The following is an 11,834-nucleotide window of genomic DNA, read 5'->3' on the forward strand; positions in this document are numbered from 1 at the left end:
ATGAGCTCAATGTGACCAAGTGTCTGGTCACGGGATCATGCATTACGGTACGAGTAAAGTGACTTGCCAGTAACGAGATTAAACGAGGTATTGGGATACCGACGATCGAGTCTCGGGCAACTAACGTACCGATTGACAAAGGGAATTGTATACGGGGTTGCTTAAATCCTCGACATCATGGTTCATCCAATGAGATCATCGAGGAGCATGTGGGAGCCAACATGGGTATCCAGATCCCGCTGTTGGTTATTGACCGGAGAGGCGTCTCGGTCATGTCTGCATGTCTCCCGAACCCGTAGGGTCTACACACTTAAGGTTCGGTGACGCTAGGGTTGTAGAGATATGAGTATGCAGTAAACCGAAAGTTGTTCGGAGTCCCGGATGAGATCTCGGACATCACGAGGAGTTCCGGAATGGTACGGAGGTAAATAATTATATATAGGAAGTGAAGTTTCGGCCATCGGGAAAGTTTCGGGGGTTACCGGTATTGTACCGGGACCACCGGAAGGGTCCCGGGGGTCCCCCGGCTGGGGCCACCTATCCCGGAGGGCCCTATGGGCTGAAGTGGGAGGGGAACCAGCCCCTGGTGGGCTGGTGCGCCCCCCCCCCCTTGGGCCCCCCCTGCGCCTAGGGTTGGAAACCCTAGGGTGGGGGCGCCTCCACTTGCCTTGGGGGGCAAGGCACCCCCTTGGCCGCGGCCCCCCCTAGGAGATCCCATCTCCTAGGGCCGGCGCCCCCCCTAGGGGCCCTATATAACGAGGGAGGGAGGGTGGGCAGCCGCACCCTTGCACTTGGCGCCTCCCTTCTCCCTTGCTACACCTCTCCCTCCCGCAGACGCTTGGCGAAGCCCTGCCGGGATCCCTGCTGCATCCACCACCACATCGTCGTGCTGCTGGATCTTCATCAACCTCTCCTTCCCCCTTGCTGGATCAAGAAGGAGGAGACGTCTCGCTGACCATACGTGTGTTGAACGCGGAGGTGCCGTCCGTTCGGCGCTAGGATCTCCGGTGATTTGGATCACGACGAGTACGACTCCCTCAATCCCGTTCTCTTGAACGCTTCCGCTCGATCTACAAGGGTACGTAGATGCACTCCTCTCTCTCGTTGCTAGATGAACTCATAGATTGATCTTGGTGAAACCGTAGGAAAAATTTTATTTTCTGCAACGTTCCCCGACAGTGGCATCATGAGCTAGGTCTATGCGTAGTTCTCTTTGCGCGAGTAGAACACAAATTTGTTGTGGGCGTAGATGTTGTCAACTTTCTTGCCACTACTAGTCTTATTTTGCTTCAGCGGTATTGTGGGATGAAGCGGCCCGGACCGACCTTACACGTACGCTTACGTGAGACAGGTTCCACCGACTGACATGCACTAGTTGCATAAGGTGGCTAGCGGGTGTCTGTCTCTCCCACTTTACTTGGAGCGGATTCGATGAAAAGGGTCCTTATGAAGGGTAAATAGAAGTTGACAAATCACGTTGTGGCTTTTACGTAGGTAAGAAAACGTTCTTGCTAGAACCCTATTGCAGCCACGTAAAACATGCAACAACAATTAGAGGACGTCTAACTTGTTTTTGCAGCATATGACTTGTGATGTGATATGGCCAAAAGTTGTGATGAATGATGAATGATATATTGTGATGTATGATATCATGTTCTTGTAATAGGAATCACGACTTGTATGTCGATGAGTATGACAACCGGCAGGAGCCATAGGAGTTGTCTTAATTATTGTATGACCTGCGTGTCAATGATTTAACGCCATGTAATTACTTTACTTTATTGCTAAACCGTTAGCCATAGTAGTAGAAGTAATAGTTGGCGAGCAACTTCATGGAGACACGATGATGGAGATCATGATGATGGAGATCATGGTGTCATGCCGGTGATGAAGATGATCATGGAGCCCCGAAGATGGGGATCAAAGGAGCTATATGATATTGGCCATATCATGTCACTGTTTAATTGCATGTGATGTTTATTATGTTTATGCATCTTGTTTACTTAGAACGACGGTAGTAAATAAGATGATCCCTCATAATAATTTCAAGAAAGTGTTCACCCTAACTGTGCACCGTTGCGAAAGTTCGTCGTTTCGAAGCACCACATGATGATCGGGTGTGATAGATTCTAACGTTCACATACAACAGGTGTAAGACAAATTTACACATGCAAAAACAGTTAGGTTAACTTGACGAGCCTAGCATGTACAGACATGGCCTCGGAACACAAGAGACCGAAAGGTCGAATATGAGTCGTATGGAAGATACGATCAACATGGAGATGTTCACCGATGATGACTAGTCCATCTCACGTGATGATCGGACACGGCCTAGTAGACTCGGATCATGTAGCACTTAGATGACTAGAGGGATGTCTAATCTGAGTGGGAGTTCATTAAATAATTTGATTAGATGAACTTAATTATCATGAACTTAGTCTAAAATCTTTACAATATGTCTTGTAGATCAAATGTCCCACATTACCCTCAACTTCAACGCGTTCCTAGAGAAAACCAAGTTGAAAGATGATGGCAGCAACTATACGGACTGGGTCCAGAACCTGAGGATCATCCTAATAGCTGCCAAGAAAGATTATGTCCTAGAAGCACCGCTAGGTGAAGCACCCATCCCAGAGAACCAAGACGTTATGAACGCTCGGCAGTCTCGTGCTGATGATTACTCCCTCGTTCAGTGCGGCATGCCTTACAGCTTAGAACCAGGGATCCAAAAACGTTTTGAGCAACACGGAGCATATGAGATGTTCGAAGAGCTGAAAATGGTTTTCCAAGCTCATGCCCGGGTCGAGAGATATGAAGTCTCCGACAAGTTCTTCAGCTGTAAGATGGAGGAAAATAGTTCTGTCAGTGAGCACATACTCAAGATGTCTGGGTTGCACAACCGCCTGACTCAGCTGAGAGTTAATCTCCCGGATGACGCGGTTATTGACAGAATCCTCCAGTCGCTTCCACCGAGCTACAAGAGCTTTGTGATGAACTTCAATATGCAGGGGATGGAAAAGACCATTCCTGAGGTATATTCAATGCTGAAATCAGTGGAGGTAGAGATCAAGAAAGAACATCAAGTATTGATGGTGAATAAAACCACTAACTTCAAGAAAGGCAAGGGTAAGAAGAACTTCAAGAAGGACGGCAAGGGAGTTGCCGCGCCCGGTAAGCCAGTTACCGGGAAGAAGTCAAAGAATGGACCCAAGCATGCGACTGAGTGCTTTTATTGCAAGGGAAGTGGTCACTGGAAGCGGAACTGCCCCAAGTACTTAGCGGACAAGAAGGCCGGCAATACTAAAGGTATATGTGATATACATGTAATTGATGTGTACCTTACCAGTACTCGTAGTAGCTCCTGGATATTTGATACCGGTGCCATTGCTCATATTTGTAACTCAAAGCAGGAACTGCGGAATAAACGGAGACTGGCGAAGGACGAGGTGACGATGCGCGTCGGGAATGGTTCCAAGGTCGATGTGATCGCCGTCAGCACGCTACCTCTACATTTACCTACGGGATTAGTTTTAAACCTCAATTATTGTTATTTAGTGCCAAGTTTTAGCATGAACATTGTATCTGGATCTCGTTTAATACGAGATGGCTACTCATTTAATCTGGTTGTTCTATTTATATGAGGGATATGTTTTATGGTCATGCCCCGATGGTCAATGGTTTATTCTAAATGAATCTCGAACGTGATGTTACACATATTCATAGTGTGAATACCAAAAGATGTAAAGTTGATAACGATAGTCCCACATACTTGTGGCACTGCCGCCTTGGTCACATTGGTGTCAAGCGCATGAAAAAGCTCCATGCTGATGGACTTTTAGAGTCTCTCGATTATGAATAATTTGACACATGCGAACCATGCCTCATGGGCAAAATGACCAAGACTCCATTCTCTGGAATAATGGAGCAAGCAACCAACTTATTGGAAATCATACATACTGATGTGTGCAGTCCAATGAGCGTTGAGGCTCGCGGAGGATATCATTATGTTCTCACTCTTACTGATGACTTGAGTAGATATGGGTATGTCTACTTGATGAAACACAAGTCTGAGACCTTTAAAAAGTTCAAGGAATTTCAGAATGAGGTAGAGAATCAACATGACCGAAAAATAAAGTTCTTACGATCAGATCATGGAGGAGAATATTTAAGTCACGAATTTGGTACGCACTTAAGGAAATGTGGAATCGTTTCACAACTCACGCCGCCTGGAACACCTCAGCGTAATGGTGTGTCTGAACGTCATAATCGCACTTTATTGGATATGGTGTGATCTATGATGTCTCTTACCGATTTACCGCTATCTTTTTGGGGATACGCTCTAGAGACAGCTACATTCACTTTAAATAGGGAACCGTCTAAATCCGTTGAGACGACACCATATGAATTATGGTTTGGGAAGAAACCTAAGCTGTCGTTTCTAAAAGTTTAGGGATGCGATGCTTATGTCAAGAAACTTCAACCTGAAAAGCTCGAACCCAAGTCGGAAAAATGCGTCTTCATAGGATACCCTAAGGAAACCATTGGGTATACCTTCTACCTCGGATCCGAAGGCAAGATCTTTGTTGCCAAGAATGGGTCCTTTCTGGAGAAAGAGTTTCTCTCGAGAGAAGTAAGTGGGAGGAAAGTGGAACTTGATGAAGTACTACCTTTAGAACCGGTGAGTAGCGCAGCTCAGGAAGATGTTCCTGTGGTGCCAGCACCAACTGAAGAGGAAGTTAATGATGATGATCAAGGTACTTCGGATCAAGTCACTACTGAACTTCGTAGGTCCACGAGGACACGTTCCACACCAGAGTGGTATGGCAATCCTGTCCTGGAAATCATGTTGTTAGACAACGGTGAACCTTCGAACTATGAAGAAGCAATGGCGGGCCCAGATTCCAACAAATGGCTTGAAGCCATGCAATCCGAGATAGGGTCCATGTATGAAAACAAAGTATGGACTTTGACAGACTTGCCCGATGATCGGCGAGCGATAGAAAACAAATGGATCTTTAAGAAGAAGGCGGACGCAGATGGTAATGTTACCATCTATAAAGCTCGACTTGTCGCTAAGGGTTATTGACAAGTTCAAGGGGTTGACTACGATGAGACATTCTCTCCCGTAGCGAAGCTAAAGTCCGTCCGAATCATGTTAGCAATTGCCGCATACTATGATTATGAGGTATGGCAAATGGACGTCAAAACGGCATTCCTTAACAGTCATCTTAAGGAAGAACTGTATATGATGCAGCCGGAAGGTTTTGTCGACCCTAAGAATGCTAACAAGGTATGCAAGCTCCAGCGATCCATTTATGGGTTGGTGCAAGCATCTCGGAGTTGGAACATTCGCTTTGATGAGATGATCAAAGCGTTTGGGTTTATGCAGACTTATGGAGAAGCCTGCGTTTACAAGAAAGTGAGTGGGAGCACTGTAGCATTTCTCATATTATATGTAGATGACATACTTTTGATGGGAAATGATATAGAACTCTTGGACAGCATTAAGGCCTACTTGAATAAGTGTTTTTCAATGAAGGACCTTGGAGAAGCTGCTTACATACTAGGCATCAAGATCTATAGGGATAGATCGAGACGCCTCATAGGTCTTTCACAAAGCACATACCTTGATAAGATATTGAAGAAGTTCAATATGGATCAGTCCAGAAAAGGGTTCTTGCCTGTATTGCAAGGTGTGAGATTGAGCTCGGCTCAATGCCCGACCATGGCAGAAGATAAAGAAGAGATGAGTGTCATCCCCTATGCCTCAGCCATAGGGTTTATCATGTATGCCATGCTGTGTACCAGACCCGATGTAAACCTTGCCGTAAGTTTGGTAGGAAGGTACCAAAGTAATCCCGGCAAGGAACACTAGACAGCAGTCAAGAATATCCTGAAGTACCTGAAAAGGACAAAGGACATGTTTCTCGTTTATGGAGGTGACGAAGAGCTCGTCGTAAAGGGTTACGTCGATGCTAGCTTCGACATAGATCTGGATGACTTGAAGTCACAAACCGGATACGTGTATATTTTGAATGGTGGGGCAGTAAGCTGGTGCAGTTGCAAGCAAAGCGTCGTGGCAGGATCTACATGTGAAGCAGAGTACATGGCAGCCTCGGAGGCAGCGCATGAAGCAATCTGGGTGAAGGAGTTCATCACCGACCTAGGAGTCATACCCAATGCGTCGGGGCCGATCAAACTCTTCTGTGACAACACTGGAGCTATTGCCCTTGCCAAGGAGCCCAGGTTTCACAAGAAGTCCAGGCACATCAAGCGTCGCTTCAACTCCATACGTGAAAATGTTCAAGATGGAGACATAGATATTTATAAAGTACATACGGACCTGAATTTAGCAGATCCATTGACTAAACCTCTCCCTAGGGCAAAACATGATCAACACCAGAATTCCATGGGTGTTCGATTCATCACAATGTAACTAGATTATTGAACTCTAGTGCAAGTGGGAGACTGTTCGAAATATGCCCTAGAGGCAATAATAAAATGGTTATTATTATATTTCTTTGTTCATGATATTTGTCTGTTATTCATGCTATAATTGTATTATCCGGAAATCGTAATACACGTGTAAATACATAGACCACAACTTGTCCCTAGTGAGCCTCTAGTTGACTAGCTCGTTGATCAACAGATAGTCATGGTTTCCTGACTATGGACATTGGATGTCATTGATAACGGGATCACATCATTAGGAGAATGATGTGATGGACAAGACCCAATCCTAAGCATAGCTCAAAGATCGTGTAGTTCGTTTAGCTAGAGCTTTTCCAAATGTCAAGTATCATTTCCTTAGACCATGAGATTGTGCAACTCCCGGATACCGTAGGAGTGCTTTGGGTGTGCCAAACGTCACAACGTAACTGGGTGACTATAAAGGTGCACTACGGGTATCTCTGAAAGTGTCTATTGGGTTGCCACGAATCGAGACTGGGATTTGTCACTCCGTATGACGGAGAGGTATCTCTGGGCCCACTCGGTAATGCATCATCATAATGAGCTCAATGTGACCAAGTGTCAGGTCATGGAATCATGCATTACGGTACGAGTAAAGTGACTTGCTGGTAACGAGATTAAACGAGGTATTGGGATACCGACGATCGAGTCTCGGGCAAGTAACGTACCGATTAACAAAGGGAATTGTATACGTGGTTGCTTAAATCCTCGACATCATGGTTCATATGATGAGATCATCGAGGAGCATGTGGGAGCCAACATGGGTATCCAGATCCCACTGTTGGTTATTGACCGGAGAGGCGTCTCAGTCATGTCTGCATGTCTCCCGAACCCGTAGGATCTACACACTTAATGTTCGGTGACGCTAGGGTTATTAGGAAGACTTGTGAGTGATTACCAAATGTTGTTTGGAGTCCTGGATGAGATCCCAGACGTCACGAGGAGTTCCGGAATGGTCCGGAGGTGAAGATTTATATATGGGAAGTTGTCATACGGTCACCGGAAAAGTTCGGGGGTTATTGGTATTGTACCGGGGCAATCGGAGGGGTTCCAGGGGTCCACCGGGAGGGGCCACCTCTCTCGGAGGGCCTCATGGGCTGTAGTGGGCAGGGAACCAGCCCCTAAGGGGCTGGGCGCACCCCCCCCCTTGGGCCCATGCGCCTAGGGTTTGGGGGGGAACCCTAGAGTGGGCGCACCCCTTGCTTGGGGGGCAAGCCCCCTCCCCTTGCCCCCCCTCTAGATCTCATCTAGAGGGGGCCGGCCCCTTCCCCCTTCCCCTATAAATAGAGGGGCGAGGGGAGGGCTGCACACCACATCCAAGGCGCAGCCCCTCCCCTCCCCAACACCTCTCCTCCTTTGTTAAGAGCTTGGCGAAGCCCTGCCGGAGTACTGCCTCTCCACCACCACCACGCCGTCGTGCTACTGCTGGAGCTCTCTTCCTCAATCTCTCCCTCCTCCTTGCTGGATCAAGGCGCGGGAGACGTCTCCGCTCCGTGCGTGTGTTAAACACGGAGGTGCCGTCCGTTCGGCACTAGGATCTTCGGTGATTTGGATCATGACGAGTACGACTCCATCAACCCCGTTCTCTTGAACGCTTCCGCTCGCGATCTACAAGGGTATGTAGATGCACTCCTATCTCTCTCATTGCTAGATGACTCCATAGATTGATCTTGGTTATGCGTAGGAAAAAAATTATTTTCTGCAACGATCCCCAACATATGTATTGGTCCACGCAGTTGCCGGAGGGTCACACCTCCTTCTCTAAACAAAAACAAAGGTAATAGATCAGAGAGCTCGGCCTGAGCGGTTATAGCTATATAAAAAACTATCAACAACAAAGGTAATACTATATTGTAACATTTATGAGAAAAAGTTGTAACAATTTTGGTTTTCATACCTCCTGCTCTTGGATTATATACGTTCATGTCGAACACTATGAATATCATTCCTTGTAAACCAAAAAAACATTATTTTGACAACCAAATGAATACCTTTGCTTTTCTTGAAGTGATTTGAATAATTTTTTTCATCTCTATTCTTGATCTCTTAGATTATACACATTCTTGTCAAACAATATGAATAAAGAGAGAGAAGGAAACACGACGTTGTTGGGGAATCAAAACCTATATAAAAAAGGAACCAACGGATGGGTTGCCGCTTCTCTTGTCACCAATGAAACCATCAGACGGGGAAGAGGAGGGGGCGATGTGGCAGCATCGAGGAGAAACTTGGCGGCAACGGCTAGGGTTGGGAGAGGCTGGGGACAAGACTTTCCTTCTCTGTCTTTATTCTTGATATCTTCGTAATACATTGAAATGACAAAGTATACAAGGAATACCCGGACACCTCCAATGCATTGAGAGACGTAGAAGATGGACAATCGGGGTCCTACAAAGGGAATGGATTGCAGGAGAAAGGATGCTTAGAGATTGGTCAAATATGTCACTTGCTAGGATGTGTATTGGTGAGACTAGGGACAAACTTTCATAGGATTTCCTTTCCATCATCACCACATAGCATTTACCAAAATGTTTCTCGAATATGCACGAGTGTGCGTACTATATATTAGAGAAGAAGTGGGGTGAAGAGCCCCTTCAAGTTGGCGGTTACATTACAAGAACACAACCACAGCTCCACCGCTAAGTCACAATGCTAACTACTCCCTCTCATGCCCAACGATAATCTCCCTAAAAGGCGTGCACATTTCCCTTAAGGAGGCCCGCATCCTTCCACACTCTCCCGTCAACCTCTAATAATTACATATCGAGTCGAGGGGGTAGCACCGTCGAAGACAATTCTGTTTCGGTGTTTCCATAGCCCCACAATACAAGAACCACAACCGCTCGAGTGACCTTCTTACCTAGGTTGCTCCCGTCCTTATCGATGCACCATTCCCTTAGTGTTGATCCACTGGTGGGTATCCAAGATTGCTTGTCCAAAAAGAGGCACACATGAGTCCACACCTCACATGCAAAGAAACAATGTAGTAGAATGTGGTCAATCGTCCCGTCCTCTTGGTCACAGAAAGGACATTTTCCGTAGTTATCCAAGCCCCTTCTCACGAGTCTGTCCGAGGTCCAACACCTGTTCCGAAGGGCTAGCCAAGTGAAGACCTGCATCTTAGGGGAGCTTTGGATTGCCATGTGAATTCGGCGTCCGGCACAATCTCTCTGCCCCAGAACCGTGTCGAGTATGCTGATCGTGTGGTGAACTATCCACTCTTGTCCCAAGCCCATCGGTAGGAGTCCACCTCATATGGTTCAAGCTGGACCTCGGCAAGCTGAACCCTAAGTCTCAAGTATTCGTCCAACATTTCATTGGTGACCTATGGTCCAATGTCAAGAGCCCAAGCTCCATCTGTCAAACCTTTGTCGCACCGTGCATGTTTCCCTTACCGATTGCTTGACTCGGACATACAAGGCCGGTGCCAGCTCCTCCAGGCGATGGCCCTCCATCCATCTATCCTCACAAAAGAGTGCGGTGTTCCCGTTTCCAATCATGGTCCAGGTAGCAGCCTTGAAAAGTTGCATTGATGCTTTTGGTACAGTGATCTCAAACTCCGTCCATGGCCTAGAGGGATCTGTCCGCTTCAACAAAGGTCATCTCGTCTACAATGCCACATTCAACCAGTTGAGGTTCAGTATGCCGAGGCCACCCGCCCACCCATGGCGCTCACATGTCCTCCCAGGACACAGAATACCGGCCACCGTTACCTTCCTCTTGACCGCACCATAAAACGCACCGACAAATTTTGACCCCACCATAAGCATTTACCACTTTGAGAAAATAATGGTGGACCCATGATTTTTTATTGAGTTGTGGACCTATCATATTACACCACAATAAAAGGTACCATACGAAAGAAAAAAAATGGACATGAGGTAGCAAAACAGCTGCAGTACAGATATGTGGCATACCGGATGAAGTGATGCACTTTATAGCACATTGGTGTTTAACTGTCCGCTCTGGTGGGCAATTACGTGATTGTGTGCATTGTTCATGATACACATATGCGGCATACCGGACGAAAGTGGTGCACTTCATAGCGCCTATAATACATATATTGATACAAAATCAATTGCTGGCAGATTAGCATGTACTTAACATAAAATAGGTCCTAATTTGGTATGGTATTTGATCTATATTTAGCAATTATTATAAGTTGATTCCAAAGGGAAAAAACAACAATCTCCAACATTTTCCCCTAATTTAGAATAGCTAAATAAGAAGCACCATGGAACCCAACATTTGAAATTTTCAAAAATAAATAAATCAAATTATTAGATTTTGAATAATTATGAAAAAAATACACACATACCTATGGATGTATACTACTTGTCTGTAAAGTTTCATAGCGAAATACATTTGCTTGCGAGCTAAAAAAGAAATCATGTATTTCTAGTGCATGCACCATTCACTATAGACTTACATGATTTCGTTGTTTTATAGAACACATATCAAAACTTATTTTGGAAGGAATTTTTACAAACATTTAGTACACATCTACAAGTACTTGTGTATTTATTTCCTGCTATTTTTTGAAACATAAAAATGTATTTTTATTTTTTTGAAAATTTCATGCTCCATAGAGCCCGAGAGCCAAAAAGCCGCGCTCGCCCCATGGCCGCTATATAAAAGTACCACTTCCAATCAATTGCTTATCCACTATTAGTGGAGAGGTCCTAGTCAGCGCTTATGACGCTGGATATACGGGCATAATTGGTGTGATGCCAAAAGTTGGCATGCCAAATTTTGGCAACTTTAGAGATTGGTTGCTTGCCAATTCTCGTTGCCAATCTCACAAATAGTTGCTAAATGTTGGCAACTTTTGATTTTGCCAAATGTTGGCAATATGCCAAATCTCTACTCCTAATGGACGAATTGGTTGAATAGTCCCCCCACTTTCAACCGGTTTTTTTCCATCAAATTACCCCCACCCCCACGGCCACCCACCGAAACGCGCCCAGCGAACCGGGGAGAGATCCGTTGATTTGGCTAAGGTAGGAAAGAATCTATTATTTGTTTGCTAAAGCAAATTGCATTAATGGAAGAGATCCGTTGATTTGGCTAAGGTAGGAAAGAATCTATTCTTTGTTTCCTAAAAAAATTGCATTAATGAGAGAGATCCGTTGATTTGGCTAAGGTAGGAAAGAATATATTATTTGTTTCCTAAAGCAAATTGCATTAATAGGAGAGATCCGTTGATTTGGCTAAGGTAGGAAAGAATCTATTATTTGTTTGCTAAACCAAATTGCATTAATGGAAGAGATCCGTTGATTTGGCTAAGGTAGGAAAGAATCTATTCTTTGTTTCCTAAAAAAATTGCATTAATGAGAGAGATCCGTTGATTTGTCTATGGTAGG

The sequence above is a fragment of the Triticum dicoccoides genome, chromosome 7B (genome assembly GCF_002162155.2).
Source record: "Triticum dicoccoides isolate Atlit2015 ecotype Zavitan chromosome 7B, WEW_v2.0, whole genome shotgun sequence".
Taxonomy (NCBI): Eukaryota; Viridiplantae; Streptophyta; class Magnoliopsida; order Poales; family Poaceae; genus Triticum; species Triticum dicoccoides.